Source organism: Macrobrachium rosenbergii, chromosome 30 (genome assembly GCF_040412425.1).
Source record: "Macrobrachium rosenbergii isolate ZJJX-2024 chromosome 30, ASM4041242v1, whole genome shotgun sequence".
NCBI classification, from domain to species: Eukaryota; Metazoa; Arthropoda; class Malacostraca; order Decapoda; family Palaemonidae; genus Macrobrachium; species Macrobrachium rosenbergii.
Genome location: NC_089770.1, coordinates 36,592,129 through 36,609,900, shown reverse-complemented (window position 1 = coordinate 36,609,900; position 17,772 = coordinate 36,592,129). Strand labels below are relative to the sequence as shown.

Genomic DNA, 17,772 nt, shown 5'->3' with positions numbered 1-17,772 from the left:
GTGCAACTGCGAGGTTTTCCTCCTGTTACACCTTTCAAACCTTTTTACGGTCAATTTCTGTTCTGATTGTTTCCTAAGTTGAAATCAAGACTGTTATAAAACAATGGTTTGTAACTATGGAATTTGAAAATGGTTGCAAAGGTTCTCCTTTCTATTTATTGTAAATTTCCATCAGGCCAACATCATGCAGAATGGGGTTGAAGAAAATAGTTTCGTGATTTTGTATTTATGTAGACCCTGTGTTGTTTCATATCTGTTTGTGATACAGTACCTTGTATTCATAGTAAACTATGTCTTTGGAAATATATGTAATTGCAGTGTGCCTTCATCAGTCTTTACTTATATTTCAGGTTGGTTAATTTACACAAAATTGCCATTCATTTTTGATAAAGGCACTGAAGATAACATTTTAACAGTCTAAATTTGACTTTGAAGGCCACCCAAACTTGTTCCCATCTAGACGTTGGACCAAAAATCTTCCAAGCAGTTTACAGTTGATTTAGATGTGAATGTCTAACTGTAAGTATTATGTTCAAGTGTATAATAAAAAATCAGTTGTATAACCAAAGATCTTCCAAGCAGTTTACAGTTAATTTAGATGTGAATGTCTCACTGGAAGTATTATGTTCAGTTGTGTTCGTGACTTGATCCTGTTGTAAACAAAAGCCATGGTGTTCCCTTATTGTTCTGTTTCTGCCCGTTCCCAAAACTCTCTTTCTTATTTCATCTCATGATCATTTTGTATATGCTCTGTAATGCTCTGTGTACGAAGGCTCGTATGACTTTTGACAGTTTTCAAGACGATTTTTCAGAGGTACCTGTAGTACCTAGGTGATAGTTTTGGCTTAATAGGTATACATACATTCGGCTTGTCTCTACATCTGGAATTAATTATCTCTCTCTCTCTCTCTCTCTCTCTCTCTCTCTCTCTCTCTCTCTCTCTCTCTCTCTCTCTCTCTCTCTCTCTCTCTCCAACAAAAGAGGCATAATAATCATCGAATGGGAAAGGGTAGGCGGTCCTGCGCAACTTTCCTTTAGGACCTTCTTGCCTTGAAGGTAAGTCTCGGCAGGTCTTCAAGGACACACTTCACATTGCTTTTAGTAACTCTGTTTCATAGGTATTCAATTTTTTTTCCTTTTTTAATAACTGATCTCTTCTTCTTTCTGCATTTCTTATTACCTTCTGTTACTTCTCTCAGATGATCACCATATTTTATGGACGCTTCTTGAATCTCAAGTCAGTGGCCCCTGTGGTGGCCTTGTTCCATATGAAGAGATTTCATCTTTTGAATAATAATATTGATATTCTGAATAATAATATTAATAACTCTGGTTCCGATAGGGATTTTAGCTCTGTTAACAGACTACTGATGTGTATAAAGCTGGCTATTTGAGGGGATGGGGCATCCAAGAGACTTATCTGTTTTCTCTCCCTGACTTCTACCATACAATCTTTTCCAGCACACATTGTGTCTTGATGTTGTACAATCATCCATCGGAGGGGACAAGACAGAAACGAGCATCCCATTTTCTCTCATTTTCTACCATACAATATTTCCATCTGTTTCTCCCTAACCATTGTTGTCTTGTACTGTATATGTACAATGACCACTACTGGCATTGCCATGCAAGCATTCTAATCACGTACTCATAATGTTCCACCGAATCTTCTGTATCAAACTGTATGTATGTTTCTGTTTGTGAAGACGCCAAACGTCTCGCCATTTCACATATATTATGCTACTGCATTGTATTCATTAATCTGTCTCGAATCTCATGCAATTGGCCATATGTAGAATTTCCTGGCCTTTCCATTGATATATGTTTTATCACTGTACTTTTTGATGTCTCTCACAATCGCCATCTGTTTGTCTGCCGACAAACACGGATGTCCGAAAACATTACCTCTGTTTTGCTCTGTCTGTGTGTAGATGCTACTTTACCGCTCTCACAGGCTAATAACATCTTCGAAGATTCTGTACGTTTTTTACGGGCTGCTCTAGGAGCAAGAGCCCGTGCTGGCACAAGGCCAGCTAAATCTAAAACAACAACAACAACATGTACGTTTCATTCAGTAAGGAACTACCAGTAAACCAGTCAACACCCAGCCAGTATGTCACTCAATCCTGTCCTTACAGGGCTATTAATGGTGGGTGGGTTTGGTTGTGGGTGACCTTGCCTTGTTCTTCTCTCTCAAATCTTGAAGAATCCCATCGTCAGTAAACTTTCTCCTAATCAGACAATGGCTGGATGGATACAGTATGATGATGCCCTTTGCACTTGAAACAGGTTGCCTTTTTGTAGGCAAGCAGAGGGCATTCTCTTTCATGGTGCCCTTTAGCGCAGTTGGTACGGAGATCGACTGTTGTGTGTGTGTATGTGAGAGTTCCAGGCATGAATAGTATTTTTTTTCATGAAAGCTACCATTGTCCCCCGAGTTTCTCAGGCTTCAGAATCGTGGTAAGCAGTCTGATGACCCCATTGCCAAGGGCAGGGTCTGTTATCATCAAGGACAGTATCACTGCTCCAGCATGAATGGAGAATGTATTATATACGCAACAATCACCCGTGGCTGTGCAAGCAGGGTGATGGGTGAAAAGTCACGATGCCACATGTGAAAGACAATTAATTGGCTGGATGACAGATTCTTTCAATTTTTTCTTCAAAGTAGTTCACAAAGTTATCGGCCAGGTTTTTGTAGTCACTAGTTAAGTCAGGTAGAACTTCTTAAGTCCCAACATTCTGGCTAAATTGTCAAGGATTTTGGGGGGATTTTTCTCTACACTGAACATTTTATTGTTATATATTTTCTTGGTTTTCATAATCAAGTCGTTGTAATGATTTCTAGCTGTTTTATACAGTGGCCAATTTTCACTACTTTTTTTATTTTTCGATCTTTTCCATAGATCTTCCATTTTTCTTTTCTTTTTCTTAGCTTCATGTAATTCACTGTTAAACCATTTGGCATTTTCTTTAACTATTATTTGCCTTGTTGCTTCTGGACATTTATCGTTGTAGCTTGACGCCAATATACTTTTGCTGTAGAATGCAAAACAGCTGACACATAATTTGCCACCTGTCAAGGTAGTCCTCAAATTACACCTGCACTCCTGGCTTGTTTCTCTTATTTTCTTTATGCTCTCAACAATAAATTCATCAGCTTTAAAGTTGGTTTTGCTTCTGTAAGTGATAGTTTTTTTCAGTGTATAACGTTTCCAGATATTTATTTATACTAAATATAACTAGTTTATGTATTGGAGATATCACCCATCCAGGCTCAACTTGTATGTCTCTCACAATCTCGTTGTGTGTTTTGTATCACTAGGTTAGTGTTATGGTTCAATAATGATGTTGCTTTTTTCACAACATTTACGAGGTCGTGGCTTTCAAGTGACTCTCATAAATTTTTTGACATTTTTGTCATCATTGTCATCCAGATGTAGGCGGAAGTCACCACAAATCAGTATATTTTTGGTATCAGCTATTGTGAGGCTTCAAGGAAAGTCAAGGTGCGAAACTGATGCTTTATTAGTTGTTTTAGATTTAGCTGGCCTTGTGCCAGCACGGAAACTGATGCTTTATTATTCTCGACAGGTGTTTATAAGACAAAAAGCGGACGGAAAGGTAGCGGGCGTCCCGAGACCCCCTGCGGCGTCCATACAAGATTTGTGTTTTTTAGCAAGCATAAAAATACGTACAACATTTGTTACATGACACATAAAAGGTAGATATACATATCAGCAGAAAGGCCGTACAATGATGCATAAGATGAGGTAACACAAAGAATCTGAAATAAAGACAGGTAAAATACATGGCGTGATTAATGTACATCTGAAAAGGAGAAACACAAGGAAAGAGAGGCGCGATTTGGCGCCCTTCCAAGTCCCTGTGCATCCCGACAACATCCCAAAGACTGCCATCATCACACCTTTCGGAAGCTACACATTTTCCTATTCCACCTTCAGTCTCAGGAATGCAGGCGGCACCTTCCAGCACCTGATGGATACCATCTTGGGAGATCTTCCCTTCTGCATCTGCTACATCGACGACATCCTCATTTTTTCCAGGTCCCCAGAGGAACACCTTCGCCACGTCCGCGCTGTCACGAAACGCCTGCAGGACAATGGATTAGTTGTCAGGTTCAACAAATGCATCTTTGGGAAATAGACTTCCTGGGCCACGAGATTTCCCCAGCAGGAGTGCGCCCCACCGCCTTTAAAGTAAAAGCTATAGAAAATTTCCCAGAACCCCAAACCATCAAGGCCCTTCAGGAATTCCTTGGGATGATAAATTACTACCAGCGCTTCATCCCAGACATCACCCACATCATGTACCCCCTGACGTCAATCCTGAAGGGGAAACCGAAAACACTAACGTGGGAAGCTCCGCAGCAGCAGGCATTCATCCAGACAAAAAGGACCCTCTCCAGTGCCACCACCTTAACTCGCCACAACCCTGCCGCTGCCCTCAGGTTGGCAACGGACGCCAGCAACATCGCCTGCGGTGCAGTACTAGAGCAACTGGTGAACGGCACGCCCCAACCCCTGGCCTTCTTTAGCCACAAGTTTTTGTCAGCTGAGACCTGCTGCAGCGCCTTCGACAGAGAGCTGCTGGCTATCTAGCAGGCCGTGAGGCACTTCAAGTACCTGCTAGAGGGAACCAAATTCACAATCCTAACAGACCACAAACCCTTGGTGCATGCATTTGCAAAAGGGGGGACGCTTGGTCTGCAAGGCAACAGCGGCACCTAACCACCATCTCCAAGTTCAGTTGCACCACCAACTATGTCCCTGGCAAGAAAAACCCAGTGGCTGATGCTCTGTCAAGAATAGAGATCAATTCCCATCACCTCGGCATCGACTAAGAAGATGGCGGACTACAGGACAGCAGTGACGGCCCTCAAGTGGGAAGACGTGCCCTTAGCAAACTCGGACACAACTCTCCTCTGCGACACCAGCACAGGCCGCCCACGCCCCTGGTGCCCACATCGAGGAGGAAACAAATGTTCAACATCGTCCACGGCCTCTCCCATCCATCGTGGAGTACAATGGCACGCCTCATGACTGACAAGTTCATCTGGCATGGCATCAACAAGGACGTCCGCCAGTGGGCAAGGAGCTGCATCGTGGCAGACGAGCAAAACATCCCGGTACACTGAATCCAGGATCGGTGATTTCCCTCAGCCTCGTTGGTGGTTCGGCCACATCAACATTGGTGCCATTGGGCCCCTTCCGCAGTCGGGAGGAGCCAGATACCTCCTGACGATCATAGACCGCTCCACCCGCTGGCCTGAAGCAACCCCCATGGATGAGGCATCAGCAACATCATGCGCAGAGGCCCTCCTCTCCAGTTGGATAAGCCACTTCCAAGTGCCGGACAGCATCACCACAGACAGGGACCCTGCCTTCTTGTCAGAGCTTTGGGTCTCTTTGGCACGCCTGATGGGTACAACTCTACACAGCACAACGGCATACAACCCTGCAGTGAACGGCATGGTCGAGAGGGCGCACTGCTCTCTTAAAGCAGCCCTCATGGCACACTGCACCGACAAGAAGTGGAAGGAACAGCTGCCCTGGGTCCTGCTAGGTCTCCGCACTGCACCAAGAGCAAATGGCGACGCTTCCCCGGCTGAGAAAGTCTACAGGGAAACACTGGCCACACCTGGAGAATTCTTCCGCCGTTGACCAACAGCGCCAACACCCCTCCTGAGGTTGAGGGAGCTTGCGCAAAAGTTCACGCCCTGCCACAAGACCTTCACCGACAGAACCATCACCTACAGCCCATCCGCCTTACACTCCCGCTCTTAACCAGGCCCTACAGGGCCCCCACCGAGTCATCAGGCAGGCCAGCAAAGCATTCCTCCTTGACATCCACGGGTGGGAGGACTGGATCACCATCGACAGGCTGAAACTTGCATTCCTGTTAGACAGAGAAGTTAAGCGAAGAAGTAGGCAGGTACTCCAGAGTTCCCCCGCAATACCTGCCTGAAGGTGCACCCACTTCCGCACCAAAGCCGGGCCCGGGACGGCCCAGAAAATGCGTCCAGCCGTCTCAGGTGTCAGCTCTACCCCGCGCCTGCAGTTCTTCACAAGCAGGGGCCCGCTCCGGCTGCCTCAGCGCCTCCATGATTAAGATGCTTCATTCAATAATTGCTCCTCTAATTATTGTCTTGGGGAGTGTGTCAAAGCCTTGGTGGCCTTGTATAGTTCCTGGGAGCCTGCAACCTGTCGGAGGAAGACTGTGATGACAACGACAGAGACATCAATGCCGTGTATAAGAAGAAACACAAGGAAAGAGAGGCGCGATTTGACGCCCTTACAAATACTCCCCCCCAAGACAATAATTAGAGGAGCAATTATTGGATGAAGCATCTTAATCATGGAGGCAGCCAGAGCAGGCCCCTGCTTGTGGAGAACTGTGGGCGCGGGGTGGAGCTGATGGGAATGGCATGTCCCTGTGTCGAGGAGGCTCTGTCTGGTGACGTCGACTAGGAGTCCATGGTGCCCTAGGAAATTCGCGCCCAGCAGAGGGAACTTAACATCCGCTACGACGAAAGGCCAGTGGTATCTGCGCCCCAGGATTGAGATAGCCTGAGTTGTTGTGCCATAAGTGCGGATGGGAATTCTGTTTGCTGCTATGAGGGAGGGTAGGTTAGGCTAGGTTTTTGCCGATATGTATATCTACCTTATATATGTCATGTAACAAATGTATGTATTTTTATGCTTGCTAAAAAACACAAATCTTGTATGGACGCCGCAGGGGGTCTCGGATTGCCCGCTACCTTTCCGTCCGCTTTTTGTCTTATAAACACCTGTCGAGAATAATAAAGCATCAGTCTTGTACCTCTGACTTTCCTTGAAGCCTCACACTAGTGGAAAGGCTGTACAATGATGCATAAGATGAGGTACACAAAGAATCTGAAATAAAGACAGGTAAAATACATGACGTGATTAATGTACATCTGAAAAGGAGAAACACAAGGAAAGAGAGGCGCAATTTGACGCCCTTACACTAGCAAGTCGAGGAAGTCACTGAATTCATCTAGGAATGATCTCTCTGTGCTTGGTGGTTTACAAACTGTTATGATTTGTATGTGTTTGTTTATGTGTGTAATTTTGGTGTTGATGTATTCAAATGTACTGAACACATTTTGGTTCAGTAAAGATACTTTGTACACTTTTTTAACAAAGATTCCCTCTCCACCACTTTTTTTTTTTCTCGGTACATGGTATAAGTTGCGAGACCCTGGCGTCATTTTGTTTATTTTAGAATAGCCACTTACATTATTGCTTAGCCAAGTCTCCGTTAGCTTGCATATATCTAGATTGTGATCCTTTATAAGATTTCTAATAGTGTTAGTTTTATTTCCTACAGGCTGCGTGTTTATTAAATTGCAAGGAAGATTATTAGTGAAAGCCATGGTCCGTATTATTTTTCACCTTTGACACATTCTTTATATATACTGTGCACTTATTGCCATCATATGTTTTATGTTTGGCATCACTATGAACTTTCTTTACACAATTTTTACACTTGAAGATGTTGCCAGCACATTCATTTGACTTGTGATTTTCACCATATCTAGGCAAGCTTGGTCTACAATTTGTTGCGCTATGACCAAATTCCTGACATTTATAGCATTGATAGGGCATGTAACAGTCGTGTCCTTTGCAAGCGGCTATACAGTGTAAACAATTTGTCACCTCTATTATAGATAGCCTTTCGTATTTGTGGTGTGCATTTGATGATATAGTGTTTATATTTGTCATCTTTGGCTATCATTTCCTTTGCAATTTACCCCTAAACTTTCGGTAGTGCCTTTTCGATCGTTTATATAAAGAAAAAGGGACTTCTAAAGTGATTTTGTGAAGCAGGAGAACGAAACATAGGCCTAACTAGGAGTTTTCCTTAAGGCTTGGCACTGATGGAGTAGGCATAAGTGAGTTACGCTCTGGTTTGAAAAATGGTAATGAAAAAATGTCGGTTTCCAGCAGAAATGGCGTAGCCAGCCTGCTAAAATCCTAGTTACTACTAGCACCAACGGTGTTTATAGTTATGCACACACAGTAGGCCTATCAGAGCACAATGTGAGACCTGTTAAGACAGCTGTCATAAAAGACGGTTATGTCATCATCAGGATATTATTTTCTTCATTTTACAATTTTGTCAACTGTATATTCAACCCTTTTTTCGTTTACGCAAGTTATTGCAACGTATTAGGTCGTATTGCAATACTTGTCCTTCCATTGAAATTGAATGCGCTGTGGTTTCTCGTATGTACAGTAGGTACTCCAGAGATAACGCTGTCTCGTAACCAGCCTGGTGTTTAGGGATGGTGGAATGGGGTGGAGTTCCTTTTGGAAAGGGTTGGGTAGCGGGAGGGGGTTATTATCCACCAAATTTGGACCATTGCCAACGAAGTTAATCATAAAAATTACCCCGTGGTGTTGTATCAATATCGTATTTTTTTCCGTTTACGTAACCTATTGCAGCATATGTGGTATTGGAACACTTCTCATTACAGTGGCGTTCCTGAGTCGGGTTCGAGGAGGGGACCTGTTTGAAATGGCCCCCCGGGCCCCAAAGTGAAGGGGGGCCCCAAAATGCGAAATTTAACCATTGCTGCTGTGACAGGACAATCTAAATTTCTGAAGTTTGCATTTACAAGTGCCTTTAAAATGATCCTACCATTGCTCATATCTAAAAAAACCCCCCAACACTCCACCAGCTGCACCAGCTGGTTTGGCTCGCCTCCCACCCCATAAGAGGGCCCAAATGGGACAGTGCCCCCCGGGCCCCAAAATGTCTAGGAACACCCCTGTCTCATTACATTAAAAGTGTTTAGCCACGTCTGTTTGCAGGGGGGAGGGAGGGGGTTGTTTTCCACGAAATTTGGACCTTTGCCGACACACTTAATCATAACAAAGCCAGGCATTACAATACTTATATTACATTAAAAGTGTGTAGCCAACTGTCTTGGGAAAGGGTGGGCGTTGTCTTTCCACCAAATCTGGAACCTTATCAAGATTCACCTAAACATTAACATAATTAAGCAAATGGAACATTATTAATATCGTAATGGAAAAGTAAAGTCCACAGTAGTGTGTAATATATTGGTACAAAAGCTTCCGCCAACTTGATCAGTTGGCCTCTTCAGCCAGAATAATAAACAGAAATAATAATACATTTAGGACAACACCTTTGTCCTCACTGTATATTATTTCTGTGCTTATTCTGGCTGAAGAGTCCAATTGATCAAGTTGGCGGGAGGAAGCTTCCTCTGTATAGAAATATACCACATACATATTGCTGTGGACATGTTTTTGAATTTCAGATCACGAGAAAGTGAAACCAAATCTACGGTATTGTTGCATTGCTGCATATAAGTATTACAATGTATGCCTCGTGATTAGTATTGAACCCTATTTAAACTACATAAAGATATTGACTCTACTACATCCTCCATAGTAGAATTCGATCCCTTATTGTGCCCTAAGTATCGATGCTCGCATGTTTTATATTGCGTCGTTTATACATTCGTATGTAGAGGATCCTAGCGGAGGCCATTCGCTACCCGTCTCCCTTACCGTCAACATCTTAGGCTTTACTATTTATTAACGAGTTATGCACGTTATTATGGACATAGAGACGCCGTTGGTTTAATATATTATCAGCGACAGTCTCCTCTTAATATCTAAGGTAATTATTACACGTGGGAAATAGTTTTAGTTAGCGAAATATGACTGTAAATGCCGGAAACATGACAGAAACCAGTTGACATTTTGCTAAAGTAGTACCAATCTAAGGTGAGGGTTTAGGCGTGTTTAAAACCGAAAACACACGTTGCCATATCTTTAAGTTTTTGTAGAGGTCAAAGTCAAAGCTCTGTATTCTTACCAAGGGAAACATTACCCTAAGGTCAAAACCTATGTCCAGTACAGATTATCCTCCTTTCAGACACGGGTGAGGGGAATGCCCACCCAATTGTCTTAGAAGGGTTCGCTGGTATAAGTTTATTTTTCCTTTATTCAGATAAATATTTATCATATGGTGTGTATTGGTCTTAAAATTCAGAGTTATGAAAAGTTCTTTTATTCTTAACTTATTTATCAACAATCATAAAAAGAGACAAAACTAAATCTGAAATCACGGATATGGTAAAATACATTAAACATTTCTTTATTTTCAGAAGCATTGAAAAGTAATAAATACAGTATATCTAATAAATAAGAATGATAATGATTCACTTTATTTCAGTTTGTGATCACTGAATACATGTACAATGGTTTACAATGAGAACAATACAGAACAGCTGTTAAAGATTTGTAGAGTTTTTTAAGAGGACTTTTGTGGAAGACTCCTCATCAAAGAGTCAAGACTTTTAATAAATGAGTCAATATATTTGTCTATCAAAATATCTTTTTTGCATCTTCCACTTGCAATTGTATCGGCGTTGGGAGGCCTTCTCCCAATTTTCAGGTGTCACAGTATCCAGAGCTTCTTTAGTAAGTTCCGATAGATTTGTCATCTTAAAATTGTTTAGATTTTCCTTTTATGAAACTTTTCTACTTGGCCCCAAATTAGTTCTATCGGGTTGTATTGGCAATGGTAGGGAGGAAGCGAATAATTTATGCCCATTTTCTGCTGCAATTTTATCTACGACATACGTGGTTTTTATTTTAACAGAGTTCACCTTTACCATCTCTAAAGTTGACTTTTCAACATTTTCTGTTTGGTTTGCACCTTTAGAGATGAGCCACTCTGTAATGACTGCCTTTTTGCTTGACATCGTTGGTACTTTTTCTACTTTCCTTGAATGATATGGAGCATTATCCATCACAATAACTGAAGCTGGAGGTATGTTCAGGAGCAACTGGCAACGAAACCATTCTTCAAATAATTTGTTCATTTGACGGTGATAATCACCATCATTTTTGCAGTGAATGTAAGCTCAGCATTTGATGACATGCAGAGCCTGTTTAGAATTATAAGTCGGCCACCTTTTCCTGACGGCACTTTAATTCCAGAAGCATTTTCTGATTTATTATCTTTCCAGCATTTCCCCACAGTATAATTTGGTTAACCCAAGTCTCATCTAGATAAATTACATTTCTTCGGTTCTCTTTTTTTTGCATTTTTTCTAGGAATCTTGTTCGCAAGCACTGCACGTCATATCGTTCCATCAAAAATTTTCTACCATCGAGTTTTGCGTATGTGAAACCAATTTCTTTCACTATTTTTCTTAAAGATTTCTACCACCTTTGAATCCTGTTCTTTTCCTCATTTCAGACAACACTTTTGTTAATGGTTGGAATTTCTTTCCTCTCGTAAAATTGAGAATTATCCGAATTAAGCAAACATTTGTCGAAGTCATCCAAACCAGTCACAGGTTTTGATCTTTTCCTCTTTTTATCTCTTTTAAACTGGGTTACCAAATAATTCTAACGACTCTCGTAGCTTCTTTACATATTGTTCAACAGTACCTTTTACTGACGTTTTGTTGCCTCAGCTGTCTGAAGAGTTGCATTCGCAACATTAGTAATGGGTCCTCTGTTTTGTTTCTCCATTGTGAAGTACCTTGACACATTATGAATAATTTTCCTTGCTTGTCCTTGAATGACTCCCAGTGAGAAACTCTGACCATCCATGACGACTGCAAAAGGCTGTATCCTTTTATTGTCCTATAATGACAACTGTAGCTCATTATATACCCGTGCGCCTGGCCCGAGACACGAGGTCAGAGAAGTGCACAGATGAAAGCCACATTTCTTCACTTTATAAGGTTAATGTTAATGACTGGTTTAACACAATTGTCATCGGGCTCTGTGTACAAAAGTCACGATTCAATCATTCTTGGAGCAAATTTATTACTTTCAGTTACTAAACTACTCCCTTTACCTCATTAAAAAATGTTAATAGATTGATGTTTGGCAATGCCAGATCGATGTTTGGCAATGCCAGATTTTTCAATCCTAACCACGGTATTTGATTTATTTTTTTTCATCTTATCCCATGAATATTTTTCTCCATATTCAGTTGACTGTTGTCTTGGAACAAATACACAAGAAAAAAATAACTCAAAGATGGAAAAACATTTTCATACTAAAGTAGTACCAATCTAAGGTGAGGGTTTGGAAAAAATGTCTAAAACTGAAAACACACTTTGCCATATCTTTAAGTTCTTTGTAGAGGTGGTAAAGTCAAAGCTCTGTATTCCTTACTAATCCCCAAGGGAAACATTACCCTAAGGTCAAAACCTATGTCCAGTACAGATTATTTTTTCAGATTTTGAGGGGAATGCCCAACCCAATTGTCTTAGAAGGGTTCGCTGGTATAAGTTTTTTTTTATTTTATTCAGATAAATATTTATCATATGGTGTGTATTCATTAAAATTCAGAGTTATTGAAACAGTTTTTTTATTCTTAACTTATTTATCAACAATCTACAAAAGAGACAAAACTAAATTGGAAATCACGGATATGGTAAATTTCATACATTAAACATTTCTTTATTTTCAGAAACATTCAAGTAATAAATACAGTATATCTAATAAATAAGAATGATAATGATTCACTTTATTTCAGTTTGTGATCATATACATGTACAATGGTTTACAATGAGAACAATACAGATTTGGCTTTATAAAGACGAGAGATTTTAAGAGGACTGCCTCATCGGAAGACTCTCATCTGAAGAGTCAAGACTTATAATAAATGAGTCAATATATTTGTCTAAAAAAATATCTTTTGCTGCATCTTCCACTTGCAATTGCTCGGCGTGTCTTACGGCCTTCTCCCAATTTTCAGGTGTCACAGTATCCAGAGCTTCTTTAGTAAGTTCCGATAGATTTGTCATCTTAAAATTGTTTTAATTTTATTATGAAACTTTTCACTTGGCCCCAAATTAGTTCTATCGGGTTGTATTGGCAATGGTATTTTGAAGTTTGAATAATTTCATGCCCATTTTTGCTGCAATTTTATCTACGACATACGTGGTTTTTATTTTAACAGAGTATAGGACTTTACCATCTCTAAAAGTTGACTTTTCAACATTTTCTCTGTTGGTTTCGCACCTTTAGAGATGAGGTCATAATGAATGCAGTTTTTGCTTGACATCGTTGGTACTTTTTCTACTTTACTTGAATGATATGGAGCATTATCCATCACAATAACTGAAGCTGGAGGTATGCACAATGTGAGCAACTGGCAACGAAACCATTCTTCAAATACTTATGGTTCATTTGACGGTGATAATCACCATCATTTTTTGTGAATGTAAGCTCAGCGTTTGGAATGAAACCACATGCAGAGTTATTGCATGTAGAATTATAAGTGTATTGCCACCTTTTCCTGACGGCACATTTTAATTCCAGAAGCATTCTCTGATTTATTATCTTTCCAGCATTTCCCCACAGTATAATTCTGGTTAACCCAAGTCTCATCTAGATAAATTACATTTCTTGGTTCCTTTTGACGTTTTGCATTTTTTCTAGGAATCTTGTCCACCAAGCACTGCACTTTCAATATCGTTCCATCAAAAATTTTCTACCATCGAGTTTGTGTACTGGAAACCAATTCTTTTCACTATTTTTCTTAAAGATTTCTACCACCTTTGAAACTGTTCTTTCCTCATTTCAGACAACACTTTGTTAATGGTTGGAATTTCTTTCCTCTCGTAAATTGGAGAATTATCCGCGAAGCAAACATTTGCTGAAGTCATCCAAACCAGTCACAGGTTTTGATCTTTTCTCTTCTTTATCAAGTAAACTGGGTTAAAATGATTCTGCGACTCGTGCATATTCTTTACATATTCGTTCAACTAGCTTTACTGACGCTTGTTGCCTCCCACCCCACGTAAGAGTTGCATTCGCAACATTAGTAATGGGTCCTCTGTTTTGTTTCTCCATTGTGAAGTACCTTGTCACATTATGAATAATTTTCCTTGCTTGTCCTTGAATGACTCCCAGTGAGAAACTCTGACCATCCATGACGACTGCAAAAAGGCTGTATTGTCCTATAATGACAACTGTAGCTCATTATATACAATGCGCCTGGCCCGAGACACGAGGTCAGAGAACTGTCTTGGGAAAGCCACATTTCTTCACTTTATAAGGTTAATGTTAATGACTGGTTTAACACAATTGTCATCGGGCTCTGTGTACAAAAGTCACGATTCAATCATTCTTGGAGCAAATTTATTACTTTCAGTTACTAAACTACTGGTTTTTACCTCATTAAAAATGTTAATAGATTGATGTTTGGCAATGCCAGATCGATGTTTGGCAATGCCAGATCAGTTTCAATCCTAACCTTTGTATTTGATTTATTTTTTCATCTTATCCCTGAATATTTTTCTCCATACAGTTGACTGTTGTCTTGGAACAATATACACAAGAAAAAAAATAACGTCAAAGATGGAAAAACATTTTCATACTAAAATTTCTCTATTTACAGAAAAGTTCAGTCAACAAACATCTTTTAACCATTTAATCACATACACACACACACACACACACATTACAACACACACACACGTGTTTGACCTTCAACTATGTTTTAATCTACATAATTCTCACCTTCACCATAAAGGACCCAGCTTATAAGATTTGACCATTCTTAAGAGATTAATGAAGGGTTATTGTTTTTAATGACAGATACAGATGTCAATACTTTTGTTTGGAGAATCGAGATTGTAGATGTGGCAACATGTATGCCACGTTTCGTAAATATGATATTGAAAAACTCTTTAAAATATTGATCAATAACAAGTTATACATAAAAATCATGTTTAGTAAATAGAGGTAATTCCACCAGTTTTGTTATATAACAACGACCTTAATATTCCATGAAATTTTTTCTTAGAATGGAAGTTTGGCGAAACGCACGTAAATGTCTCTCGTCATGACAAAACCCTCATTTTTAGATTGGTACTCCATTAGGTCACTGATTTAAAGCGAGAAATTTACATTTACTCATTTTTATTCGTTTATTCCATTTGACCTCTTATTTTCACAGTTTCAGTTCAATTCCAGTTAATTCAATTTCCCTTAGGTTAGTCAATTCAGCTCCTTCGGCTATGTGGGAAAGTACCTCCCCCAAATCGTAATTGTTCTCATTCCCTCTCAGAATACTTTTATATTATGTATACCTTGAGAGTTTTAAACAGTCGTAAAACCCTTAAAAATATATACATTTATTTATTTACTTAGGAGGTTTTCCCTTTCAAGTGTTTGAAACAGGTTAGGCTATTTTTTATATATTGAAAGTTATACTGTATATACATTTTTGCTTTTACATACAGACTAGATGTATAATTTATATATATATATATATATATATATATATATATATATATATATATATATATATATATATATATATATATATATATTATATATATATATATATATATATATATATATATATTATATATATATATATATGAGAGAGAGTGAGTTTTAAACAGTCGTGTGGGGATGTTTAAATAAAAACCAATATACATTTTTTACATAAGAGGCTTTCTTAGAAGTGTTTAAATCAAGTCAGGCTAATTTTTTTATATGTCTATTGAAAGTTTTAAACAGTCTTGTATAGCCATTTAAATAAAAACCAATATAGTGCATTTTTTGCTTAAGAGCAGTGGCATGGTGGCTGGCATTCCATCAGTGGGGGCCCCTAGGTAGGGCCAAGATATTTTTGGGGGCCAAAGAAAATTACACAAAACTAATGTACTAATTCTGTAATTAGTAGAATTGACTATTCTCATCTCTTATTATATGCAGATGTATCAAATATACTTTAAAGGTTAAAGTTTAGCCACAAAGGGAATTTCAACTGGGGGAGGGCCAAGTATCTGACTGGGGCGCCCGGGCCCCCCATAGCGAGGCCACTGCTTAAGAGGCTTTCCTAGTCGATTTAAACAAAAACCAATACAGTAATTTTTTTTTTTTTACTGAGGAGCCTTCATTAGACGAGTGTTTAAAAAACTGTTTATTTTTAATTGCTAAGTAAAACATTCTTGATGTACCTTAGGCTAGGTTAGGTCAGTTTTTTTTTTTTTTTTTTTTTTCAAGAATTAGCCCCAGGTTGGTTAGTCAGGCCTATCCTAGACCATGGCATATGTTTTAAAGGAGTATTTTATTTATTTATTTTTTTTTGCAGCAACTGCTGGTGAATCATTATTTCCTGAATTTATAAAATACTTTCTAAATTTTGTATTGTTTTGTTTTTTACCTAGGATGAAACAGCGTTTTAGGCAAATTGTGATTTAGTTAAACATAATAAGCTGTGCATGTATATTCAAAATACTGTACAGTAGATAACAAAATGGCACGGTGAATGTTGGTGTTTGTTCAAATATTTCAAATGAAGGCTAAGGAGTCATTGCAAAGACCCTACCCAGGACGTGAGATACTATACTGTGTTTAGGCTTGGTGGTGGTACTGAGGGAGTTGTGACTCAGGGATTTGGCCATGTGTAAAGAGACTTCTGATGTTTGTGACTTTGTGTACCAGTTAATGGTAACTATTGTTACGTAATCCAAGTTGATCTGAGTTCAGTTTTCCTGCTTCTAAACCACTAGTTGGTAGAAGTCCATTAGCCTAAGCTAGCTTATATATGCTGGTTGAATGCCCCAATCTTTCAAGGGGCCTTAAATTGTTGGTGAATTTCCAAATCCAAGAAGGCAGGTGGTCCTAACCCTTGAAGATTTGGAGGAGTAACTCTAGTTATATCTAAAGTATCTTGGGTGATGCAGGCTATTTATTCTGTCTTATTCTGAGTTCCAAAAGTGACCAGTAGAATAGAAGAGAATACAATAATTGTATTTTAAATCTTAGGCTTGTCATATCTGTTGTTTTCAAAGACGGTGTTTTCAAACCATTGTTACTTTTAGTCTTTACAGAGTGGAAGGTTATTGGCCTTGAGAATAAACTACAGAGTACTGGATACATTATAGAACTGTTATTAATTTTTGTATGTCATTGTATCTTGTTGTGTGTTGTTAGTAGTGGTCAGCGTCCCCTAATATAATTTATTTGGTGCATTTTGTGTGCAGGTAGATATGGTTTTATTTGTGATGGTTTTTTTTTAACTAAGCTGTTCAGTTAGTGTCCCCATGTTGGTTGGTCACTGCGTAAATATGTTCTCAAACTTTGGAGGTTGCTGTAGCCTTCCACAACAGTAAATTGAAGTTTCTGTCATGGTATACTGAGGTGGTATTCTTGTAAGGTGTGTTACTGTGTCTTGTTAGAATTCGAACATTACCTAGATATTATGAGAGTGCACTCTCATCACATCCTCACTGATTAGTACCTATCTGATGTGTAGCCAGAGTTCAAGAGTAAACTCTTGACATAGGGAATTGGTGACCCCAGAGGCAGAGAGAGGTATTGCAGTACACTCCCTGAACACCTGAATTCGCCCTTAATCCACTAGCCCGAACAACTCTCAATTACCAATCCACTATTGTGAATTTTAACAGCCAGCATTACCAACGCTGCAGGTAAAATCTTGTCACTTGAGCTACCATAACAAACGGTTGGCAACGCTGACGCAGGTGTGCGCCGACACGCCCCATTTTCGTCAATTGCTTTTTGTTCTTGCTGCTGGAAGGTTGTTTCTTTCTGCAGTGAGAGGTTTTAATCCTATTGCCCGACTTCTCTTTGTATTTTGGACCTCTGGTGATGACCTGGATTGTATTTACCGGTTTCTTCTGGTTTTTCTGGATATCTTCGATGTGGAACATCTTTTAGAATTGGACTCGCTGGTTCC

At 39.5% G+C, this 17,772-nt stretch overlaps 1 long non-coding RNA gene across 2 annotated transcripts in view; it reads left to right on the top strand.

Annotated features, from left to right (window-relative positions):
- The window catches only part of LOC136854822 (uncharacterized), a 33,423-nt gene that overhangs the window by 2,944 nt on the left and 12,707 nt on the right, over positions 1–17,772 (top strand). The window contains exon 2 of one of the 2 annotated variants that reach the window (XR_010857817.1): positions 351–519. This is a non-coding gene — a long non-coding RNA (uncharacterized lncRNA). Of the gene's footprint in view, positions 1–350; positions 520–9,435; positions 9,700–17,772 lie in introns of those variants that run through there. The other variant, XR_010857818.1, reaches the window with a different exon arrangement.